Here is a 14,589-nt window from a genome sequence, read left to right on the forward strand (position 1 = left end):
CAGTGGTTCTCAAACAGGAGTACATATACCCTGGGGGTATGCAGAGGTCTTATAGGGGGTACCTCAGCTCTTCTAAATATTTGCTTAGTTTTACAACAGGCTACATAAAAAGCAGTAGCGAAGTCAGTAGAAACTGAAATTTCATACAGACAATGTCTTATTTATACTTCTCTATATACTATACACTGAAATGTAAGTACAATATTTATATTCCAATTGATTTATTTTATAATTATTTTATAATTATATGATAAAAATGAGAAAGTAAGCAATTTTTCAGTAATAGTGTGCTATGACACTTTTGTATTTTTATGTCTGATTTTGTAAGCAAGTAGTTTTTAAGGGAAGTGAAACCCTGGGGAGGATGCAAGACAAATCAGACTCCTGAAAGGAGATTTACTGAATTAAAATTAAGTTCCAAATGTGTCAAGCTTTGAAAAATTTCAAAATTGGCATTCATGGAAATATATCTATCACAATGGTGAGTTGGAATGATGTCTCAGAGGTCAGATTAGCAAGCTGCAAAAGTGAAATGGAAAAATATCCTAATGTCAAAAAATCTGAGGAAAAAGACACTGGAGGTGGAGATTTATTTTCCCCATCTGTTGGGGCACCTGGAAGGCCCAAAAGGGGTACTGCTCTCCCCATAGTACTACACACAGTGAAATGAATGTGTCACTTTTCATCTATCTGAGGAAAAACTTTTAAAAACCAACCTTTTAAAGAAAGGTTTGTTTATTATAGTAAGTTTTTACCAGAGATAGTTGAAATATTCATGATTAGTTAAATTCCTTGTTTGGTTAGTAAATTGTTTGTGAACTAAGCCTAATGTTCTTAGAACATGTTTGTTTTTTGTGTCTAGCCAATATTTTGGATAAATAATTTTCAGATTATGAGTTCATTAATTGTTCACGTACACTATTTGCTCTTTGTAGTTTTTCACCTAAATTACATCGTGTCTCCTCTGCTCCCTGACTGGTTGACTAAAATTTTTTAAATAGTTTAATGAATAGTGAACTCTGGATGTAAATTTTCAGATGAATAATCATTTTGCTAAAATCTGTAGAACATTCAGGACTTGTGAATATTTCCATGCCTACCCAAATGTTCTCTAAGAATATGATCCCATGAACCATAGTGTGATAGGGCACAGAGGCCCCACACCAGCAGAGAAGGGGTTAAGGAGAGCTTATAGGCACAGCTAGCTCTGTCCTGCTATATCTGCCACCAATGCCAAACCTGGAAGGGGAATAAAAGCAGAGAATGTGGCTCAGTTGAGGGCTGGCTGGCCAAGAAAGAAGACAAGCTCTGCCTCCGCCTCATGGGAACTTTGCTTGCAGAGTTGTGGAGAGACATGCCTGCTAAACGGAGCAACCACTGGGAACAGGAGGCTTAGACCCCCGGAGCGAGCAACTCACAAGTGAGACACTGTTCAGGTGACAAGTCTGTATTGAAGGACGGGACACCCTACTAGCAGATTGGGGGATGACTCAAATATCAAGTTGGGTTTGCTTTTTGTTCTGGGACTTTTTGAGGCTGAGCATCTACAACCCCCTCAAATGACAATAAGACTGAAGGGACAATTGGCTGGTGGGCTGGTGCCCTGCTACAGTGGACCCTGGAAGTGGAGATTTCTTCGGGGCAACTGGAAAGGTCCAAAAGGGGCACTGCTTCTGCCATACTACTACACACAGTGAAATGAATGTGTCACTTTTATCAATGGAAATATTTGCTAATCTATTTTTTGGCTATTCAACAAGCTCGAGTTAGTCAGTGATATAACAAACAATAACCTTAAAAAGCATTGACCAGATAAATGTGCAATCCAACAAGAGAAATAACATTTCATAAAAGAACACTTCTTTTAAACACAGTAAACAGAATTCTAAGTTCAATAAAAAGTTGCAGCTATCATATGGGGCAAATCCCAAAGTCATTATTTGGTTCTTTACTCAAAACTCCCAGTGGCACACAATGAATAACTGAGTGCCAGATCATGTTCCCCTGCCCAATCCATTGCAAATCCTCAGTGTTCAGATCTTACCCCTACTGTGAGGAAAAGAGGTGTGTGAAGGAGGTGGGAGACAACTGTCTCCGTGGCATTGTTAGGACCCTGCAGAGGCTATTTCATGGGACTGGAATCTCAAAGGGGAGGATCTTGGCAGGGACAGGGCAGGGAGTTGGTGGCTCTATGTTAAGTGTGGGTAGGGTTAGCAAGGGGTGAAGTAATGTCAATCCCAAGCAGTCAAAAATCATGAGTAATTTACAAGATTGTCTTAAAAGTCATGAGATTTTTAAAAAATTAATAAATTGTGGGTTCTTTATATTTGTCTGCTGGTTTCTAAGCCTTTAGGTTGCGATTGTTTCACATTTTGAAGTTTTTCTCTGCAAACATGAGGACTGGAAACTTGCTGCTTTTTTTTTTTTTTTTTTTTAAATGAAAGTCAAGATTCTTCTTCAAATAGTGTCCCTATAGGTGCTCCACTGTAGGTATTTCTGCATCCTTGCACTGCTGATCGGAGAACTTTCATAGTAGTCCTTCCTGCCCATACTGGACCTCAAAGTGCTCAACAAATTTGTCAAGGCTCAGAAGTTCAAGCTGGTCACATTATCAACGATCATTCCAGTGTTAGAAAAAGGAAACTGGTTCTTGGCCCTCAGCCTTACCTCAGGTTCATGCTAGGCCAAGACCACTACCAATACAGGGTACTCCTTTTTGGCCTCACATCAGTCCACAGAGTATTCTCCAAGGTCCTCTCCGTAGAGGCAGCCCACTTACGCTCTCATGATTTATCCTTATCTGGATGACTGCCTTCTCAGGGCATGGTCCTTCAAAGAGGCCCAACTAGTCACTCAGACAACACTGGAGCTGTTCCAGAATCTGGGCCTACAGATCAACAAACAAAAGTCTACTTTAATACTGGTACAGAGACTAGAATTCATAGAAGCTGACTTTGACTCCTTTCAGGTGACGGCGCTCCTCCGACATCACAAATCCTTGTTGATAGAGACAGTATAATCCAGCCATCAAATTTTGGCCAGACATGGTCATGCGCACATCGGTTATTTCTCATGCCAGACTACACATGAGATAATTCCAAGCATGGATCAGTTCAGTTTACAGGCTGAACAGAGACAACATAAGCAAAGTACTATGGATGCCCAACAGGGTCAAGCAATCCTTGGACTGGTGGAAGAACCTAGTAAGTGTCTGTATGGGAATCCAGTTTGTTCAGTCTTCCCCATCTCTAGTCCTGACCACCGATGCATCCCGCATAGAATGAGGTGCACATCTCAGTGATCGCACAATACTGGGCAAATGGTTTCCAGCAGAGACATGCCTCAACATCAAACTGCTCGAACTCAGAGCAGTTAGAAATGAGTGCAATCATTTCCTTCTGCTGATGAAAGATACTCACACCAGGGACATGATGGACAATATGGCCTGCATGTATTACATAAACTGTCAGGGAGGTGCCCGGTCTCACTCCGTATGCATAGAAGCATTGAAACCATGGAAGGTGCATCTCCCATAATATCCTAATATCAACAGCCTACTTGCAATCTTAGTTGCAAATTCCCACACAACCATCAATGGAGATAGATTCAGCGATACTCCATGATGTATTCCAGCAATAAGGGACACCAACAGACCTATTTGCTACTTAGCAGAAAAAGAAATGTCCAAGGTACTGCTCCAGAACCGGAATCGGACAACACTCCATGGGACATGCTCCCCTCCTTCTGTGGGAAAAGGGCCTTCTTTACATCTTTCCCCCATTCCCTGTGATACTGAAAATCCTGTTGAAAATGAAAAAAGAAAGAGCAAACTGATTGCTCCTATCTGTCACAGTTGGCACTATGTCCACCGATGACTCTTCCAATCACTCCTTATCTTCAATCGCAGAACGAGAGACGCACTCTCCATCCCAACCTACGGATTCTATGGCTCAAAGCCTGGTTCCTTCATGGTTCCAGCGCATAGAGACATTTTGGTCTGAAGAGATGCAAGAAGTATTATTGCACAATAGGAAAGGAGCCACTTGCCATACCTATCTACAGAACTGGAATCGATTTCAGATCTTGTGCCAGCCCAAAGATGTCATCTCTAATATATCCAACCTAGACTACCTGTTGACTCTCAAGAAATTAGGATTCTCTATCAGTTTGCTGAAAATTCATCGAGCAGCAATTGCAACCTTCCATGAGCAGGTAGAAGGCTACTCATTCTTTTCACATCTGATTATGAAGAGGTTTCTCAAAGGCATAGAGAAACTCTTCCCACAACCCAGACTTTCCACTCCCCAATGGGACTTTGAACCTAGTGTTAAAAGATCTGACTAAGCCACCATTTGAGCCCATGGCCACTTGTTCATTAACTCACCTTTCAATGAAGACGGCATTCCTTATCACCATTATCTCTGCAAGAAGGATTGGGGAAATAGCGGATCTGATGGCACATCCCCCTTTCACAGTGTTCTTCTCTGACAAGATCACTTAGACTACATCCAAAGTTCACTCCTAAGGTAACTTCTGCATTTCACATAAATCAGCTTATTCAGGTCTCAGCCTTTTATCCCAGACCCCATCAGGATAATAGGGAAGCCATCCTCCATACGCTTGATGTGAGGAAAATCTTAGCCTTCTAGCTGGACAGGATGAGAGCCTTTTGGAAATCTCTGAGACACTTCCTTTCCATTGCAGATAGGACAAAAGGTACAGCGATTTCAACTCAGAGACTCTCCAAGTGGGTTTTGGACTATATTATACTCTGTTACCAATTGCGTAACATAACATCCTCATCTTCAATACACATGCATTCTACAAGGTTAGTCTCCTCGTCCGTCACCTTCTCCAAAGGTATGTCTATATCAGAAATCTGCAGAGCAGCTACCTGGGCATCTGCACACAGTTTCGCAGAACATTATGCCATCGTGAGGGATGCGGCTGCAGACGCCAAATTTGGTGCCACTGGACTATCATCTATATTAAACTCGATTCCAAAATCCCAGCCTCCAGTGATGGGCACTGCTTAGGAGACACCCACAGTGGAGCACCCATAGAGACACTACAAGAAGAAGAGGAAGATGAGGAGGAATAAGAAGCAGCAGCAGTCACCTTGTGCAGTAACAATGGTTCTTTGAGATATATCCCCACGGCCCACCACCTCACCTCTACTTCGGAGTTCTAGTAGTTGACTTTGCGGTAGAGAAGGAACTGAGGAGGGATTGCCTGCACCCATACAGACACACATCTCGAAGAACAATAGTTACTGCACAAGGTGAGTAACTTCTTTTTCTCTAGCAATCTGTTGATTCCAGGAGCTGAACTGGAGCTTTAAGAAAGACACTGAAAAGTTGCAATACTAGCGATAAGATAGTGAGAGTTGGCAAATCTGGGGATTCATGGTTCCCCACGGGCTCCATTGAGCCCTAAGAGATAATACATAGATTTCCTTTCCCTTAACCCACTTCTGCAAGTTCTGCCCTATGGGGATGAGATGGAGGCAGAAGAAAATCTGACTTTGAGCAAAGATGTCAATTCTAATTGAGCTGTATAGGTCCATACAATCCCTATGACAATATAATTGCTGCTCTCACTGGTGGGGAAGGATGTCTGAAGATGATTTACAGTAACTATTAAATCAGCCTAAAAGCCTTAAAAGAGAAACAGCATGGAAAATATTAGGAACCCCAGCGGAGGAGGCTGCAGAGTAACATATCCCTTGTCTGTCGTGGCCACACCTCTTTCTTGTACAGTGTCACCTACCTGTTGGCCAGTGCTGGTCTTTTGCAGAGCATTCCCCTTCTTGCACTGACAGTTTTGTTCAGATATAAACTTCCCCTGGCTGAGATATAACCTTCCACTGCTGGGAGCTTTAGATACTGATTTAGGATGGGAGAAACGATGGCTGAATTTAGTCCTACAACTCACATTAATGACTAATATCATCAGTCAAACAATAGCATGCCTAACAGAACAAAGGATGATAAATACTTCCTATTCATTAATAATTTTTGTAAAATTAGTATTTTAAGGTTTTTTTCCTCCCTCTTAGTGAACAGTTTCGAACACTAGATGGCACACTTACCCTCAGGATTACAGACTCTGTTTTATACATATGTTTTAGGTTCTCTAAGCTTTCTTATTTATGAGCTGTTCTTTCTTTTCTTTGAAGCAGTTTTATGATGAGCAACATGTGTGGAGTTATAGATCAAAGTTGGGGTCAGACTAATAAAGTAATATTTGTTACACTTACGTGCTTTGCTTTTGAAATCTCTGCTCTGTGACCTTCACAAGGCTTGTTATTTTCCTGAGAATTTAGCAAACTGAAAAACTCCATCTCTCAAAATCTAAAATGCATAAAGAAAGAGTCACATGAAATGGTAGCATGATATCTTGTCATGATATTTTATACTCTTTCTGATATTTTCATAGTCCTGTGAGTTACAACTATCATTTCTTCTTATTTTGCAGCACATCCCTTTTCCCCCACTTCCATTTGGCTGGAAAGAACTAAAGATAGGCTCCCAGACTACTGACTACACTACAGAAGGATTTTACTCAAGGCACTAAGCCAAAACTTCCAACCTTCCCACAAATTGTAAGTGGTTCTCTGATATGGCCCTAGGAATAAGGGGTCACCAGTCCATTAAAGGGACAAATGTCTGAAAACAGAACAAGTCCCTTTCTCTTAGAGTGGTGAACATGTCTTCAGATACCCCTTCCCTGGCAGTCAGGCAGACAGGGTCTTTCCTCTGCAGAATCCTAAATGAGCAGGTCTAGTTCCCTCTTATAGGTAGGAATTAAAAAACATAGAGATTCTCCCTTTGTAGTATCTCAGAAGCAAGCCTACACTTTCCTTGTGGCTGTGAAAATACAAATATTTCCCTCCTCAACACAGTCTGTACCTATACTAGCCCTATACTATCTCTATCCATTGTGGGAAGAAGTTCAACTTGTTCTTCTAGGTGCCTGAGGCAAGGCCCTGACGTGACCACGACACCCTCACCTCTTCATTAGCCACAGCTAATGGCTCTTTATTCCACAAAGGTACCTTGGGCAGTCTTTACTGAGCCAGGCCGAAATTTATCCTATTCACTATCCAATTGAGTGCAGGTGCCTACACCTTGTCACCAGAACTTTCTTATAACTTGACCAAACAGCAGTCTTTTCTGTCCCTATATAGTGCAGTACAGCTCTTTTTATCGAAATTGCTTCTTAGTAAAACATTGATTGAAAACTTGTTTGTAGTCTCTGTTGGCTCTGCCTGAAATGTGCCTGTGAACTGTTCCTGCAGCAGCCCTCACAAGGTTCTTGGAAAGGCAGCTTTTCTTTTTCTGCCATAAACTTTAGCATCCATCTGCCATCAGAGAGCACAAGCACTCAGGTTTCCCTGTACTTTACTAGTCAATCACCCAGCTCTGGGAAGATGTGTGCTTCCATGCTATTGGGAACAGAGGCTTCTGTGAAGTTCCTCTCTTACCTATCTTAATTCTGAAGGTCTCTTGCTAGTTCTTTGCCTCACTCACTTCTATCCTGGTATCAGACACCCACACATTTGTGGTATTTGTGCCTCATCCATTTCCCTTCAGTGCTGATATCAGCGTGCAGGCACACCAACTTTATGCTGCATGGGTGATGACAGAGTACAGACCTCTGATCTCCTTTCTTCACCATCTTCTACTCAGCATGACTAATATTGGAGCATGGTCTTCTGGTAAGGACCGTGCTTCAGGCACCTCTTCTTGCTGAGAGGCTGAGGCCAAGGAACAGATCACTAATGCCAGGGCACAGCTCTCTGCCTTATCCTTGCTAAAGGGCTGTTAACACAGCACAGACCTAGCTGAGGTTCCTAATCTCATTCTCTTTCTTGCTCCCTCCATACTGCTGGCCTTCTCTCTCAGCAGCAGCAGCAGAAAATGGAGCTGAGGGGGCTTCCAGGCCTGAATCTGGTGATTTCCCAATAGCAGTGGCTACAGCAGCAGCAGAAGGGAGGGGGAAATTGCTCAAGGCTTTGTGCCATCCACAGGAGGCAGGGAAGTCGAAAGGAGGTTGTTAAGACCCCTACTTGGTTTTTGGTTTCACCATTTACAGGACAGAGTCCCTCCAAGCAAATGCCTCATTGCCCAAGAGCCCAGTCTGGGCCTGGTGACGTAGATGTCTTTCTAATATATGTAACATAACTTTCAATTCTGAGGTGGATTCACACTGATAGACTTTGCAGAAGAAGTGCATTTTAATGAAGATCTTTGGTGCACAGAATAAGGAGAGAGTTCCAGGCATAAGGAGAGTGCAGGAATGAGGACATTAATTGGGAAGATGACGACTCTTGGTAGAAGCTAAACATCTTCATCACCAGCTGGAGGAAATCCAGTCAGCAATAGACTAGAAGAGATGGGATTTGATACTTTTGCTAACTGGCAGCAACACATTATGAAAGAGCACCTAGCAACTAATCACTCACCTGTATCAAGCTCATTCAAGTAAAGATTACCTAAATTTGTATTTAAGAACTAGACAGATAAGTGGCTATGTAGTGAAGAGACATAGGGAAAAGAGAAAGGAGAAAGATAGTCAAAAGAGGATGTTTCAATTATGGTGATAAAATGCTGAGCTACTGTTGTTGAAAGGTACAGTCCAAAGTGAAATTTGGAGAGAAGGTCACATGGGAAAATAGGTTTTATGAGCTGTCTCCAGGCACAGTATAATCTAACTGAAGCAGCAATTCTGTGACAGCTACTTGACAAACCAAGTTCTCTTCCGATATAAAAGATGCCAATGAATAATTCTACCTTCCAACAATTACATAACTGAGAAGACCAACCGTGTGTCTACTGGGACTCTATTCTAGGTCACTTTACTGAGACCCAGTTAATTTAGCAATGAGATAGATAGAGGATAAACTAATGTGCAAAAAAAAGTAGGCACTAACTCACTATGAGCAATTTGAGGAAAGGCATCTGGTGATTGTATGGCGAGGTGGGTGGGGATGTACAAATGTCAATGGCTGGGAAGAGGAGCAGACAGTACACAGTCTTGCAGGCCTGACTCTCACTAACCAACCACTGATGCCACAGGACTTCTGCATGAGAAGTTCAACAGAATCGAGCTTGCTTGGATCTTTTATCAATGTGTGTGTGGGAAGGGCTGGTGAGATGGGATATGAACTGTGCATGGGAGAGGACTATGTGCATGGAACAGAGCCAGACAACAGGGCATCGGGAAAGTGTTTAAGAGGCTCAGGGATATCTATAGTGGGGAAACAGGAAGGGAAAAGTATATATGACAAAGTTAAAAAATGCAAATGTTTTATTTTATATTTACAAGCAATTGACACTGAGTATCAGTTGCACCAATTAAAATGATAAAAATTGTATTTTTCCCCTTTGTATAATGTTTTATTTTCTGCATATCCTGTTTTAATGTTTAAAACAGTAGAACTCTTTACTGTAAAATTACTAATTTGTTACATTTATTTGATTGTTTAAAATTTTTATTTTATGCTTTGGAGTATATACATTCTCTACTCACCACTTCATGCAAGAAACCAATGTGTGCTCTGTTCAACTATTTGTTTTCATAACATGCTATGGGCCAAATCCTGCTCCCTTTAGACTTCTACAGGACTACATACATAAATTCAATTTGCATGACTTAGTATATCTTTAATAAACAGGAGAGGGCCTGATAAGGTGAGTGTGACCAGTGTGGCATGCTGAAATTGTGAATGTGGCAAATGTGGTTTATGAGTAGAGTATTAATGCTATTCTCTCCATTTAACACCTGTGTTTACTCCAAAAATGCTTTTAAATAATTAGGCACTGATTTTCTCTAATGCACCTGTTTTACACTAGTGTAATTCCAATAAGTTAGTTCAGTGGAGTTATTACTGATTTACACCAATGTAAATGGGAGGAATCAAGCTATTAATATTTTAGAACAATAATAAAGGGTCTCATCCTGTTCTCAGTGAAGTCAGTGGCAAATCTTTCATTAACATCAGTGGGACAGGACTAGGCACCAATTTAAAAATACCCTCTGAAATACCTGCCAAAAAAAAAGAAGAGAGAGAGAGAGCACACGAAAGAGCATCATCCAGCTGACACAAAGGCAGAAAATCAATAAAGGAAATGCAGTATTGGAAAGTACAAAAGTCAACATAAATCAGGTTTGTCAGAATAAAACAAGTGAGTTCATTTATTGGTAGATCAGATTAATGTAAATCAAGACAGTGTAAAGGTCCCATATAATGGAGATTTGTGACTGGTAAACTTTCATGGTGTGATGAGAGAGAGTAGTCATCAGGCAGTGGGAATAAAAAGTCAAAGTGGAGCTAACTCTGAATCAAAAGTCAGTCCTGTTAATGTCTAACACACTGAGGTCAAAAATTCATAAGAATCCAGCTGTGAAAATAAGACAGGAGCTGTATTAGTTTTCTCCATTCTGTATCTCACATTTAAGTGTTGTCAACTGATGAGGGTTTTGTCCCTCAAGGATTGTCATGGGGTAGTTTATTCCATGTAAAGTGAAAATTCTGCATCACATAGAGGATTTTGTGAAATGCTGTAAAGAGATGAAGGCTACATGCTGAGATCCATAATGGAAAGGATCAAGGAACAGGAGAAACAAAGTAATATGCCACATGTCCTTATCTAGAACAGTTTCACAGTAAAAGGAGGAAGCATGTTTGCAACATGCAAGCTACTAGCAGCCGTGACACCTTTTAATAGTCAACTGCTATTAATAGATAAAAGTTGATAGCTTTATTCTGACACTGACTTGTATATAACCATTTAGGATAATCGTAAATCCCAACCAAAGCATTTATTTCTATGTCTCTTAATGCTATTGTCATTTGTGTTGTAATGTAAAGTTCCATTATTTTGTTCAAAAGCATATTGTAAATAGGTTACAAGACCCTAAGTGGGATTTGTACACTGAAGAAACTTCCGCAGCATGGCTTCACTGCACAGTCAAGAAAAAGAATCAAAGGGAAAATGAATTTCAAAGGGAAGGAGAGCATGTAGTGCATAGATCAAGGAACTCCTGCTTCTATTCTCAGCTCTGCCACTGACTCTGTGAGATCTTGGGCAAATCACTTAATCTCTTTGGTCCAATTTCTGCTTATTTAAATAGTACCTTAATCTTCATGAAGTCCCACTTTCTTTCAGCTGAAATCAATGAGGCTGTTCAAAGAATAAGGTTCTACTCAATGAGGGTATAATACATTTAGAAACCAGACCACATAGCACCTTAAATCTGTAGAACTCAAAATATATTACAAAGGTGTTTTGTTAGCCTCATTTTATAGATGGGGTTACTGAGGTACAGAAAAGTTATGGGCCAGATTCTGCCACCCTTATTCACAATGAGTGGAGGTATTCTACCCCATGAGTATCCCACTTGAATCAATAGACAGTACTGCTCTTCATGAGTAAGGGTGACACCATTGACTCCTACAGGCCAGATTGTCAGGAATCAGGGCCTTCAGCAGAGCCAGCCTCTGGCAAGCTAACAAAGGCAACTGGCATGTTATAGGCTGCCTGATTGGCTATGCCACCTGATTGGTTGGAAAAGTCAGCAGACTGGCTCTTAAGCCCACCAGCAGCAGCTGTTCAGTGGCTGCTCAAAGTATTTGCCTATGGCTCTGATAGTTCCTGTTCCTGCTTGTTCCCAGCCTTGGACCCAGCCCTGCTCCTGCCTTCTCTCACTCCAGTTAAACCAGCTGTGATCTTTGGTGCTGATTCCTGACTTCTGTCTCCAGCTGTGATTGTTGGCTGTGGCTCTCAACCTATGCTCCTATTTCTGGCACAGATTGTGAACCCCTTACTCCCACTAACAACATAAGAATGACTATACAGGGTCAAACCAATGGTCCATATAGCCCACTATAGTATCCTGTCTTCTGAAGTGGCCAGTGCCAGATGCGTCAGAGGGAATGAACAAAACAGGGCAATTATCATCCATCCCCTGTCATCCAGTCCCAGCTTCGGACAGTCAGAGGCTTAGGGATACCCAGAGCATGGGGTGCGACCCTGATCATCTGGGGCTAATAGTCATGGATGGACCTATACTCCATGAACTTATCTAATTCTTTTTTTAACCCAGTTATACTTTTGGCCTTCAAAACATCCCATGGCAACAAGTTGCACAGGTTGACTGTACATTGTGTGAAGAAGTACTTCCTGATGTTTGTTTTAAACTGTTGCCTATTAATTTCATTGGGTGACCCATGGGCTTGTGTTATGTGAATGGATAAATAACACTTCCTTATTCACTTTCTCCACACCAGTCATGATTTTATAGATCTCTATCATATCCCTCCTTTAGATATCTCTTTTCTAAGATGAAGAGACCAGTCTTTTTAATCTTGTCTCACATGGAAGCTGTTCCATACCTTAAACATTTTTGTTGCCCATTCTGTACTTTTTACAATTCTAATATATCTTTTTTGAGTATTCAAGGTGTGGGCATACCATGAATTGATATAATGGCATTATGATATTTACTGACTTAGCTATACTTTTTCTAATGTTTTCTAACATACTGTTAGCTCTCTTGACTGCACTATACATTGAGCAGATGTTTTCAGAGAACCATCCATGATTATTCCAGAATGTCTTTCTTGAGTGGTAACAGCTAACTTAGACACTATTATTTTGTATGTATAGTTGGGATTATATTTGCCAATGTGCAACACTTTGCATTTATCAACATTGAATTTCATCTGCCATTTTGTTGCCTAGTCACCCTGTTTTGTATGCACTTTTTGTAACTCTACACAGTCTGTTTTTGACTTAATTATCTTGAATAACTGTATATCATCTGCAAACTTTGCCATGTCCACTAGTTATCCCTTTTTCCAGATTATTTATGAATATGTTGAACAGCACTGGTCTCAGTACAGATCCTTGGGGAACCTGCTATTTACCTCTCTCCACTGTGAAAACTGATGATTTATTCTTGCCCTTTGTTTTCTTTTTTTTAACCAGTTTCTAATTCATGAGAGGACCTTCCCTCTTATCTTATGACTGCTTACTTTGCTTGAGAGTCTCTGGTGAGGGACCTTGTCAAAGGCTCTCTGAAAGTTCAAGTACACTATATCCACTGGATCACCCTTGTCCACATGTTTGTTGACACCTTCAACGTATTCTAAAAAGATTGGTGAAGCATGATTTCCCTTTACAAAAGCCATCTTGACTTTCCTCAACATATCGTGTTCATCTTTGTGTCTGATAATTCTCTTCTTTACTATGGTTTCAACCATCTTCCTCACATCCTCTGCAGTGAACACCAATGCAAAGAATTCATTTAGCTTTTCTACAATGGCCTTGCCTTCTCTGAGTGCTCCTTAAGCACTTCAATTGTCCAGTGGCCCCACTGATTATTTGGCAGGCTTCCTGCTTCTGATGTACTTAATTTTTTTTTGCTGTTAGTTTTGTGTCTTTTGCTAGTTGCTCTTCAAATTCTTTTTGGCCTGTGTAATTATACTTTTTCACTTGATTTACTGTAATTTATTCTCCTTTCTATATTCCTCTGCAGGATTTGACTTCCAATTTTTAAAGTATGTCTTTTTTCCTCTAGCCACCTTTTTTACTCTGCTGTTTAGCCATGGTGGCATTTTTTTTTTTTTTTTTTGGGGGGGGGGGGTCCTTTCACTGTTTTTCTTTTTAAACTATTATTTATTTGGAGGTATATATTTAGTTTGAGCCCCTATTATGGTATTTTTTTAAAAAGGTTTTCCATGAAGCTTACAGGTACTTCACTCTTGTGACTGTTCCTTTTAATCTCTGTTTAACTAGCTTCTTCATTTTTATGAAATTCCCCTTTTTGAAGTTAAATGCTACTGTGGTTGGTTTCTTTGATATTTTCCTCTCTACAAGGATGTTCAATTTAATTACATTATGGTTGCTATTATCGAGTGGTTCCATTACATTTAGTTCTTGAGCCAGGTCCTGTGCGCCACTTACAACTACATCAAGAATTCTCTCTCCCCTTAGGGATTCCAGGACTGCTGCTCCAATAATTAGTTGTTATATATACCCCAAATAAATAAATAAATAATAGAACAGTGAGAGGACCAAAAAAATAGGTGTCTAGAAATTTTATCTCTGCTTCTTGTCCTGAGGTGACATGTACTCAGTCAATATGGGACTAGTTGAAATCCCCATTATTATTGAGTTTTCTGTTTTTCTAGCCTCTCTCATTTCCCTGAGCATTTTACAATCACCATCACCATCCTGGTCAGGTGGTTGGTAGTATATTCGATTGGTGAGCTCATGAGTGACTACTTGTGAGTAACTGATCATCTAGGGGAATAAGAGGTTCACAATCTGATCCCCTTAGTGATTCATCCAGGGTGAGACAAGGAGCTGGTGGAAGAATCAAGACAAAAATCAAGACAGTTCCCTCTTCTAATCACTAGATGTAACAAGGGTGGTCTGTCTTCTTTAAAGGTAGTAGGAATTAAGGGTCAGCCAACCTCTGTTCCATGACATGGCCCTGTAAGGTTTGGGGAGTTTTGATGTACATGAGAGCCTACTTATGTTGAATAGTATCTTACTGCATGAGTACTCCCATTGATTT

At 40.7% G+C, this 14,589-nt stretch overlaps 1 long non-coding RNA gene across 1 annotated transcript; it reads right to left on the bottom strand.

Annotated features, from left to right (window-relative positions):
• Positions 1-1,083: 1,083 nt before the first annotated feature.
• LOC137164066 (uncharacterized) lies at positions 1,084-6,355 on the bottom strand. The gene is made up of 3 exons (XR_010922913.1): positions 6,260-6,355; positions 5,770-5,885; positions 1,084-1,239 (listed from the first exon to the last, which is right to left on the bottom strand). It is a non-coding gene; the product is annotated as an uncharacterized lncRNA (long non-coding RNA).
• Positions 6,356-14,589: the final 8,234 nt, after the last annotated feature.

Source organism: Emydura macquarii, unplaced genomic scaffold (genome assembly GCF_026122565.2).
Source record: "Emydura macquarii macquarii isolate MOO-44397 ecotype Brisbane River unplaced genomic scaffold, CSIRO-AGI_Emac_v2 contig_2676, whole genome shotgun sequence".
NCBI lineage: Eukaryota > Metazoa > Chordata > Testudines > Chelidae > Emydura > Emydura macquarii.